General features: G+C 31.3%; 1 protein-coding gene across 1 annotated transcript in view; it reads left to right on the top strand.

Moving 5' to 3' along the window:
• LOC115884605 (protein crumbs) overlaps nt 1-12048 on the top strand; it is a 73636-nt gene that overhangs the window by 749 nt on the left and 60839 nt on the right.

Below are 12048 nucleotides of genomic sequence, written 5' to 3'. Positions count from 1 at the left end.
TACCCTTTTTATAATTTATACCTTTTGTAGTGCCTTAAAATGAGTCATAGACGGTTCACAAGTATGTACCTATTTTGACCGGCCAAGAAACTCATTATGGCAAATAAAAAAATCGTAATTTTTTAAAGACTAATAGGAGGAAATTTATTAAAAATCATGTGACATTCAAATTTAGAGTTTTAATTTATTATCATACGGTACAATATGATGAAAAAAAAAACGGCGTCATTGATGGCTATGAAATAAAAAGATCTCTGTCATTTATATGTAAAATTATATGAGGAATGTCATCGATCGTTATTTCCAAGCCAACTCGGCGCTGTTTTTTTTTCGATCATACGGTATATATTTGAAAAACATTCAAAGTTAATTAAATTATTTATGAAATAATTAATAACATATTATTTACCTTATTAAGTATTAAATAATAACGATGGACAAAAAATTCTGTAGTTAGATACTTTCATTTTTACTGTAGATATTAGCCTTATTAGCTTCATAAATATTAAAACTAAAAAACACACACCTATAGTAGTTGTTCTATTATATGGATAAATCTTTTTAAGGTCACTCTTGTTTATTTTTTTAAGCTAGGTAATGAAATCCATGGCACAAATATTACGAATATTGGCCAATAAGTTAATTAATCATAATGCAATTAGGCGGTTTATTTTCAACAATGTTTACAATCAAATAAGAAACGACCTTTAAATTTATTTAACTTTATACTCGATTTTTTATGTATAAAATATTATTAGGTAGGTATGTATACAGCGTTAGTATTAACAACGGTATTAATTTAAATAAGTGTCATTTTCGGCAAATTTGCACATTGAAAATATTCAGGGTAGTCCGAACTGTATTCCGGAAATTTTGGCAGCATATTCTGCAGATAAAAATAAGTAAAAAAGTTATTATAAAAGTATGTCCTAAAATGCTTAGTTTCGGAGATACAGGGTGTAGAAGTTTCATTTTTATTTCGATCTTTTCCAAATAATCTCTGAAGTAACATCAATATTTGGATGAAATTTGGTGTCCAGGAGTTTTTTGATATGAGAAATTTGATTTTGATGTCAATATGACTCCTACTTGTAGAGGGCGCCACCTACATATTTTTAACTGGTTTGAAGAGTAATAACTTTTCGTCCGTACCTGTATAAAACTACTAAGTAAAAAAATATACATTTACGACGTTTTTAACGTAAAAAAGATCTCTTAATAAAAATCGCTACGAGTAATAGTTCTCGAGATATTTGAAATCGAAATTATCAATACTTGTCATCACTGACATAAATTAAATATGTTTTTGTGCCATATCATCATCAATCATCATTTATTGAAGAAAATTTTATGATTAATTTAAAAAAATAAAAATTTCCCAAATTTATCATTTCAGTCAAATAACTATCTACACAACATGTTTATTTTTTGTCAGTAATGACATGCATTGATTATTTTTATTCTAAATATCTCGAGAAGGGTTGCTCGTAACGATTTTTACCAAGAGACATTTTATACGTAGAAAATTACGGAAATGTATATTTTTTCACTCGGTAGTTCTATACAGGTACGGACAAAAAAAATGTTATTACTCTTCAAAACAGTTAAAACACATGCACCCTCATATTGACATCAAAATCAAATTTCTCATTCTCATGTCAAAAAACTACCAGACACCAATTTTCATCCATATATTGACGTTACTTCAGAAATTATTTGGAAAAAATCGAAATAAAAATGAAACTTCTACTGTGCTTCTACACCCTGTATCTCCGAAACTAGGCATTTTAGAACATATATATTTATATGAACTTTTTTACTTGTTTTTATCTGCAGAATATGCTACCGAAGTTTCCGGAATACAGTTCGGACCACCCTGTATATTATCCTTAAATTGATTTATACATTATGATCGAATAAAAACGGCGTCAGCGATAGCTACGAAATGAAGATCGCTGTCATTTTGTATGTAAAATTATATGGGGAATGTCATCGATCGTCATTTCCAAGCCAACTGGACGCCGTTTATTTTCGATCATACCACAGATCTGTGATCATACGGTACAATTCTCAGAGGTACAATTAATGTTGATAATTGTTGATTTGTAAATTGGTAGGTATCAAGTAAAAAGGTTTAAGTGAATGATAATGTTGAAATAATTCAACAATTACTTACCTTGGCATTTTAACTTATTCCTTATTTCAGTTTGGAACTTTCTTTTAGATTTTTTTACACTGTTATTTCTAATTTCTATTTAGTTGTTGTTATTTCTCATAACAAATACATACGTTACATCCTAATATAACTCTTTATATTATTAATAATAAGTAATAAAAATAATTATGTAATTAACAACAATAAAGAAAAATTTGTTTCTATAATTTGGTATTTTAGGCGATTTAAAAATATTATATGTAATGTGTAAACAAAATATTTTACGACTTAGCAATAATTTAAATATTGCATGCATACCTACCTGTATAGAATGTTGCAATAATTGTATTTACGTGAAATATTATTTGTAATTTGTTTAATAGGTATATGAGAACCTTCGAAAAGGTGTATAATGAAGCAGTTTATGAATGAAAAGGAAATATGAAATATGTACGTTTTCATTAATTTGTTTAATTGTTTAAAAACATAATAATATTTAACTAGCATCAGTTTAGGCCTTGGTATTAGTTTTATTCTCGTGAGGTTGTGTTTATTTTTTTGAGTAACAACAGGTGTTTTAGCCTTTTGTAATGACTGAATGAATGAACCATGAAATAGTTAATAGTCTGCGCAAAAAGAGAATATTAACAAGTTGAGTTGTCTGTCATTTTTTTTTTTTTTTAATTTAAAGTTTTTTTTTGTCACTGTTGCCTTTTATTGCTAGAAAGACGGTTTTTTTTAAATTCAGATGCGTAAAAACGAAGAATCTTTTCTTTTGCATACAACATATACATTCCAATAGAACGGGTACTGATATGATACATCTGGTATAGTTCTCTAACTCTAAAAAAGAATACTAAACGATAAAAAGTGTTGTTCTTAATAAGGTAACTGTAGAAGAAAACGCCCCCATGAACATAACACAACATAACTGTATAAAAATTCTACCGTATGTTAAAAAAAACGGCGTCAAAGACGGCTGGGAATGACAATCGTTGATAATTTTGGCGAGGTCAATCTCTAGATGTCATTTACTAAATTTTTACATAAAACTTGTCAAAAATTAACACATCCTTGATTAAAAAAGGATAACGTTTCCAGACACAAATCTTTTTCCAAAAAAATGTCAAATTTTAAGCGTACTACATCATTTAAAAATAATTTGATTCAATATAAAAATAAAAAAAAACCTTCTTAAGGCCAAATGGTATTAAGCGCCATGCCATTAAAAGATGGTAGAGTACCGGCTAAGTAAATGACGTCAAGAGCTTGACCTCGCCAAAATGATCAACGATTGTCATTCCCCAGCCGTCTTTGACGCCGTTTTTTTTCGGTCGTATGGTAGTTTATATACACAACGAACTATATTAAAATAAAATCGCATTAAAAAAAACGTATTTTAAATTTCAATATAGAGTGTGTTAAAAACACTAATTTTTAATCAAGGATCCTTGGAAAAAAAGATTTGGTCGAATGTTTTTCATGTCTTGTTTTGGTCGGTTAAAAGATGCTCAAATCGTATTTTTTAACATAATCAATTTTTTCAAATGGAACAAGGGTTTCTCATTAGCATATTGGGAAAAAGCATTTTTTTACGAATAATTTGGTACCACTTGGTATTTCGAGTCAAATTGTCATTATGAACCGCATTTCAAATAAACTATATGCGAAAATGTCAAAAGTTGACATATGATATGTCATTCTCTATCGAATAAAGTAGAAGTATACCGAGGGTGCTATTTAAAAATCAAAAGTTGTAGTCATTTCCGGTGAAACAGGAAGTGACCAAAAACAATTGAATACATCAATCATAGACATCAATCAATCCTAATTTATGTCATACACTAACTGACCAAATCTCATTGTTTATGTGAAAAAATAAAAAGTTATAGGGGTGAGCCCTATAACTTTTGAGACGCATCCGGTATAGTATGTTATATTTTTAGAATGCCCATAACAAGACGAATAAAGTAATATAGAGAGTAGCCTGTTTAAAAATCATAAGTTTAGGTCATATGTCATATGTTAAGAATGAGAACTCTCCCCACAAAAAACTAGTGACCTCGCTGAATTTTACGTAAAAATCCCTATGAAACTCAGTGTTTACCTTTTCGTCAAGTTATAAGATAACCAAGTTGCCAGGAAAGTAAAAAAATGCAACGTTTTCAATTTCGCTGTATACAGGGTTGTTCACCACATACGACACGGAGTATTGTCGCTAAACGATAAGATTTTTATAAATTGTAAGTTTTGGGACTATTAGAGCTACAATGTAAAAATACTTTTACAAGATACAGAGTGTCCCAAACAAGTAAAAAATATTACAGTTGTATTTTTTTAAATGGAATACCCTGTATATTATTATATTTTTAGATTGATTCTACGATTGAAATAAAGATAAATTTGATTGAGTAATAAAGATATTGATTGAGTAAGTTTACCACACTTAAACCTTACCGTTTTTGAAAGATTTTCAATTTTATGAAATTGCGGTAAAAATTTTAAGGCTTCATTTCTCCAGGTATCAGCATTTTTAATACTAAATATTTACTGAAGTTTATTTATTGATAAGATATTGTGTTGCAGTAATAAACAAAATACTACCTTATACGGAGTGTCTAAAAATTTATATTAAATAATTACTTGCTTTAAACGGCGGTGTCACGGCAGTAACTTGTTTAATTTAAATAGAACACCCTGTATATTTTACGAGAATCAGATGCACACTTTAATTGTCTATCAAATTGTATTATACTAGTTTTTACCTATCTCTTCAAGTTTTCGTAAAAAATGCATTTTCTTATAATTTAGACCAATTTTTCACTGCAATTTCACAAAATTGAAAATATTTAAAAAACGGTAAGGTGTAAGTGTGATAAACCTTTAATCAAATTTACCTTTATTACAATCGTAGAATCCAGAAATAGAATAAACCACAGGGTGTTCCGTTTAAAAAATACAACTATAATATTTTTTACTTATTTGGGACACTCTGTACTCTGTATCTTGTTAAATTATTTTTAAATTGTAGCCCTAATAGCTCTTCAACGAACCCAAAACTTACAATTTATAAAAATCTAATCGTTTAGCTACAATAATACTTCGTGTGGTATGTAGTAAACAACCCTGTATAATTCCTGTATTCTGGGAACTAAGACGGCTACGACAAATCTGTGTGTAGCATCTTTAGTTCCATAAAAAAGTAGCATAATAATGTGAAAACCGCATCTTTGTGTCTCTACTCATAAGCGAAGAAAAACATAAAACGCATGAAAATGGGACACCCTGTACACCCCCGATTCGGTTCGTCATCCGTGACCCGACACTCGAGTACCTAAATATTCCGAGAACCGGGGTTAAGTCTAGAGTTCTGTTCAATTTCAGACTGTCATTAGTGGCCTCTATTCAATTCAAATTTGTGATTTAAAACGTTCTCAAGTACTTATAAGAACCAGGCCGATCCTTAAAAAAACTGTTTAGTCCCAAAGTAAATCTAGTTCTTTCAAAAGTGGCTAATTTAAAGAAATATACAGGGTGTTTCAAAAAACATGTGCCATCTCTCATGGGGAGATTCCTCACGTAAAAATAAGATTTATTTTTCATATCAACATAGGTCTGATTCTGCTTTGTTTCCTAGCTACAGGGTGTTAAAGTCGTTCGTCTTTCGATTTATTATACTTTTCTTCTAAGTACTTTTAGCGTTTCGAATGATTTTTTGAGGGTAAAAGTTACTATAAATGCGACATATTTTAAGACTAAACATGTGTCGCCATATTCACCAGGGACGTGGATATGGGTTATCACTGGAAAAATTTTCTAAAAAAAGCATACACGCCACTGACTGTTTTTTCTTTTGTTAGCGAAATAGTGTAAACAGTTTAATGCCGATTAAAAGTTGTCTATTGATATTTTTTCGATTTCGGCCTCCTTGATAAGATAAACGCAATTTTATTACTTTGTCTTGATCCAAGTCTAATAGCAACCTTAAAAAAATTAATATCATTAACTTGTGAAAGTTTCAAATAAGTACTCATTGATTCCCCATCAAAAAATATTAAAAAAAGCTCCTATAAACATGGACATGGAAATGTATGCCTAGTTTTAGAGTTACAGGATGTTAAAACTTTTAAAATTAGGTTTTTTGTAATTATCTTAAATACCATAATTTTATTATTTTTTATTGCTGTATGTTGGACTAATAGTAATAATAACTAATAGTAATAATATTTCATAATAAATTAGGTAAAATATTTAATTTATTAATTTAATTTAATTTTTATTAATTGTGATTAATAAAATTGCGTTTATCTCATCAGGGAGGTCGAATTCGACAAAATATCAAGTGATAACTTTTAATTGGCATTAAACGGCCTACACAATTTTGATATCAAAAGAAAAAAAGTCAGTGGTGCACATGTATTCCAGTGATAATCCATTGGCACGTCCCTGATGAATTTTGATGCCTGCCGTTTTTAGCAATAAAATATGTAGCACTTATAGTATTTTTTACCCTCAAAATGTCATTCAAATCACTAAAACTACTAAATTAAAGAACGTGATAATAAATCGAAAAATTATTAAGACTTTAACACCCTGTATCTACGAAACAAAGCAGAATCGGACCTATGTTGATACGAAAAATAAATCAAATTTTTACCTGAGGAATATTCCCACGAGATGGCACATGTTTTTTGAAACACTCTGTAGATAATATACATGGACGGATAATATTGTATAGTTCCGAAAAAAGTTCTATATCAGGTTTCCCACTTGAGATTTTCACTTTATCTTTTATTTTTTAGATGCTCTGGACAAAATAGTGGTGAAAACGTATATTTTTTGTCTGAAATATGATTGCCATAAAATTTTATTTCCTAAAATACCGACTGCTTTTAGATAAATATGTAGAAAAAACCTCCTGGAATATAAAATATGTACATTTTTAGACTTCCTCGACTAGTCTATACAGGGTTTTCAAAGATATTTAATGCGATTCCTCCAGGTACAGAATTTTTCAGCAGACGAATTGGCAAAAGATGTTGCCGGTAATGATTCATTATACACTCACTGACACGAAAAACGGGCACCTTGAAATTTTTATTTATTTTAAAGTTTTATATATGTAGGTATTGTTTTCTAGTCGACCGACTTTGATTTTATGAGCAGTTTGTAGCTAAATTATTTGATTTTTTAGTCATCATCATCATCATCATCATTTTCAGCTTATTCAACCATTTCCAATTATGGTTGCTTCTAAGAAGCCTTCCTCACATACTCTCTTTGTAGTTGGACCCATTGTTGTATATTCTTGGCTATGCGAGCCTAACTTCCTAATATCATGGTCCCATCTCAGGTTCGGTCTTCTTCTAATATCTTTTAATTCGTCGTGGGTACTGTAATTTTTGATGTTTGTGGTCATCTGTTGTCTGTTCTTCTTGCCCATAGGTGTCCTGCCCACTGTCATTTGAGGGATTTGACTCTGTGGATGATATCTATTATAGTATATCCGAAACAATTGAAGGTACTGAGACTCTTAATTTTGTCGATACGAGAAGGTTTATATTATTTATACTATTTTTCAAAAGGCAAAAACAATCCGGAAGAAAAGTTAAAAAGACCTTTTAAAAAATGGCCATATCTTACCAAATAACCTACACTGAAGAATATTATTACCTACCAATTATTTTCTCATAATATTACTAAGAATACATAATATTTTTACGTTCTTGTAGTAAAAGAAGAAAATAGTGTCACTTCATCTTTCATAATATCCAATGATGGAATGTAGCAACATTTAATGCATGCACATTTTTATATCTTCGTACGTAAAGGTCAACAGTGGGTGTCAAAATATAGAAAACTAGTTTATTCGAAAGCGTTACACAGAATTATGTTTAGAAATATGTATAACAGTGAACACTGTATCATAATTTATCTTTTGTAATATAATACATTAATAATTAATCAAATGTATTAAATGTCACATCTGTTTTTTATGGAGTTTCATAATTAAACATGATTTGCTGTTATTTGACAGTTAATAATACCTTAGTATAAATATAAAGAGATATTTAGTTTATTATTGCTTTTTTCTACATTTTCTGTTATTTATAATACCGGGTGCGTCTCAAAAGTGGCTCACCCCTATAACTTTTTTATTTTTTCAGATAAAAAAAACGAGATTTGATATGTCAGTATATGACATAAAATAGAATTGATTGACGTATTCAATCGTTTTTTATCACTTCCTGTCTCACTGGAAATGATTACAACTTTTGATTTTTAAATGGCACCCTTGGTATATTTGTACTTTATTCGATTGAAAATGACACTCTGAATAGAATGACATGTCATGTCAACTTTTGACATTTTCGCATGTGGTTTATAACATGCAGTTCATAATGACAATTTGACTCGAAATATACCAAGTGTGTGGTACCAAATTATTTGTAAAAAATTGATTTTTCCTAATATCCTAATGAGCCACCCTCGTTCCATTTGAAAAAACTGAGATATGATTAAAAATACGATTTGGGCAGCTTTAAACCGGCCAGGATCAGCCACGAAAAACATTAGACGATCAAAACTATTTTTCCAAGGCTCCTTGATTATAAATTAGTGTTTTTATTAGCACAGCCATGACACTCTAGATTTTTTTTAAAGCAAAATTGTCAAAAGTTGACATATGCTATGTCATTCTACTCAGAGTGTCATTTTCTATCGTATAAAGTAAAAAAATACCGAGGGTGCCATTTAAAAATCAAAAGTTGCAGTCATTTCCGGTGAAACATGAAGTGACCAAAAACAATTGAATACGTCAATCAGTGCTATTTTATGTCATATACTAACATACCAAATCTCGTTTTTTTATCTGAAAAAATAAAGAAGTTACAGGGGTGAGTCACTTTCGAGACGCACCCGGTATATAGAAAAGGAGCGAACACTCTACTAACTGGACCAAGACCGTTCTGCTTTCCAAGGGGAAACCAACTTAAAGCGGAACTCAAGAACTTGGAAGACTCCATCCGTAACCTGAAATGGGAATCCTCCAACGCTCTAAGACACTCGAAAAAGTTCCTCAGAACTTACGACCGAGAAAAATCAAAGATTTTCCTTGAATTAAGTAAAAACAATCTTCGGATTGTTACGGGGTTTGTGACAGGACCCTGTCTCCTTAAGGGCCGGCTACACGTACAAGCTTTACCACGAGCTTACCTGCGCAAACCTGTTTGTATCAGGAACTGGCTGTGTGTAGACGGTAAAACGGTAGCACGCACAAAACAACAAGCGCGGCCTGCGTAAACATCGCGCTGCTAAAGATTTTAGTTTGCGCAAACCAGTTTGTGCGGTGATATCTTACGTGTAGACGGTATCAGCGAGTTCAAGCTAGAGTTTTGTGACTTTTGTGGGTTTTGTGTTATTATTTATCAACTCTTAGAGAATGTCTGATATTCGTACTTATTCCAATAAGGAGTTTATGACGAGTTTCATTGAAATATATTGATCGTTGCCATGCCTATGGAAGATAAAATCGAAAGATTATTCCTATAGAAACAGAAAAAATGATGCGTACAAGAAAATGGTTTTCTATTTAAAAGCCAATTTTTACTCCACTTCGATCTATACAGTTTATTTTGCTGTTTTTTCTTTAACAATAAGCAATAAAAAACAATAATTGGTCAGTTGACATTTCCACGAACGGAACCACAAATTCGGAATAAAAATAATGATGAATGTACGCTCTTACTTGCATCGTGTGGACACCGCACAGTGTTCCTTCTAGTTTGCGCAAATTATACCGTGCAGGCAAGTCGCTACCATATAGCCGCCGCTTAAACGTCGCGCTGCTAAAAATTTTAGTTTGCGCAAACCAGTTTGTGCGGTATCAGCGAATTCAAGGTACAGTTTTGTGACTTATTTTGTGGGTTTTGTGCTATTAGTTATCAACTCTTAGAAAATGTCTGATATTCGTACTTATTCCAATAAGGAGTTTATGACGAGTTTTATTGAAATATATTAATCGTTGCCATGTTTATGAAAGATAAAATTGAAAGATTATTCCAATAGAAACAAAAAAAAATGATGCGTACAAGAAAATTGTTTTCTATTTAAGTTAGTTTTTACTCCTTCGATCTATACCGTTTATTTTGCTGTTTTTTCTTTAACAATAAGCAATAAAAATTAATAATTCGTCACTTGACATTTCCACGAACGGAACCACAAATTCCGAATAAAAATAATGATGAATGTACGCTCTTACTTGCATCGTGTGGACACCGCACAGTGTTCCTTCTTGTTTGCGCAAACTATACCGTGCAGGCAAGTCGCTGTCGTGTAGCCGCCGCTTAACGAACACTTCCGTCGATTGAAGCTAAGAAACAACGGCGAATGCAGATTCTGTGGGGAAAATGGGGAAACACTGGAACACCGTATTACTGAGTGCGTCGAGACGACAACCATTCGTGCCATAAACTTTGGTACGGCTGATGTCGAAGATGGAGAGCTGGCCTCTGTGGAGCCGTCTCAGATACTGTCTTTTGTCAAAGCCCTGAGACTGTATGATTGTTGTAACTCGTTATAATTTAAGAAAGGGGAACACACAATAGATCTGTAAGGTCGCGGTGATTAACCCCCTTCCTAAACAAACTACATTCTTTACATATATAATACCGTACCTATCTAGAACTGACTTCCAGAAAAAAAAACAATTCGCCGCAGGTCTCTAGACGCCATTAAAAAAAATTAAAAAATGAGTAACTACATATTTAAACCAGATAGGTACATTGATAGTAGGGTTTCCGGAACCGGAGCTGTTTTTCGGAACCGGGAATTTCGGTACCGAGCCGGGATTTCCCGGTTTTTTCGGTACTTTCGATACTGACTAATTTTTGTTCAATGGTGGTGCAGTTCATCAATGAGAAAGCAAGGAATGGTTTTTCAAAGTAAAATAGATAAAAAATTGAGATTTTTAATGAAAATAATATCAAATAATTATTAAGTAATCAGTCATGAAAAAATTAACATGAACATAAGTAAAGAAAAAAGTATAGGTAACTTAAATTTCCCACTAAACAACATAAACCAACTTAGAGTTTCCAGAACCGCGCTAAAACATTTTCGTTCAACGATTGTGGAGTTCGTCAACTAGCAAGCAAGGGATGGTTCTCAAAAGTAAAACCGATAAAAAATTGAGTTTCAAATGAAAATAATATCAAATTATTAAGTCATGAGAAAATAAACATGAACACAAATAATGAACCCAAACGAAACAACATCAACCAACCTCGAAACCAACTTAACTAAATTAAAAAAAAACACTTAACATTTTCAATTAAAGATGAAAATGCCTATAAAAATATAACACAAAAAAATATAACTAATACGTTCAGCATTATTATACTAAATAATAAAATAACATATTCAAACTTCAATAATTGCTAAAAAACATTATAGAAACTTCAAAATAACTTCAGAAGTAAGAATAGTAAGAGATAGCATCACTACTTATTTAGAAGGGTTTGATTTCGACCGCTAGAAAGTATCAAAAGTCCTTCGCACGTAACAAAAAATATGTTTTTAATTATTATTACCGAGTCCCGAAATTACCGAAAAAAACGGGAATTAATAATTTTGCGTCCTGGTGCTTTGATGTCTCAAAAAAGGTTCTGAACCCTGATTGATATAGTAAACGCCACGAATGTTTGGGAGTGATTCATTGGTCGCTACCATGTGAACTAATCTGTTCAAGGTTACATAAAACTTAATTCCAGTGCCGTGGTGTTTCAAGTCATATAATAATCAATATATAATCTGTTGTAATTTGTTATTTTAACTGTCAAAATCTTGTCAAAACATATATTTGGTTATAAATATAAAATGGAATGCCCCGTTGG

Source organism: Sitophilus oryzae, unplaced genomic scaffold, assembly GCF_002938485.1.
Source record: "Sitophilus oryzae breed Bouriz unplaced genomic scaffold, Soryzae_2.0 scaffold_302_pilon_pilon, whole genome shotgun sequence".
Lineage (NCBI taxonomy): Eukaryota > Metazoa > Arthropoda > Insecta > Coleoptera > Curculionidae > Sitophilus > Sitophilus oryzae.
Note: the sequence above shows the minus strand (reverse complement) of the source record. Positions and strands in the feature narration are given on the sequence as shown.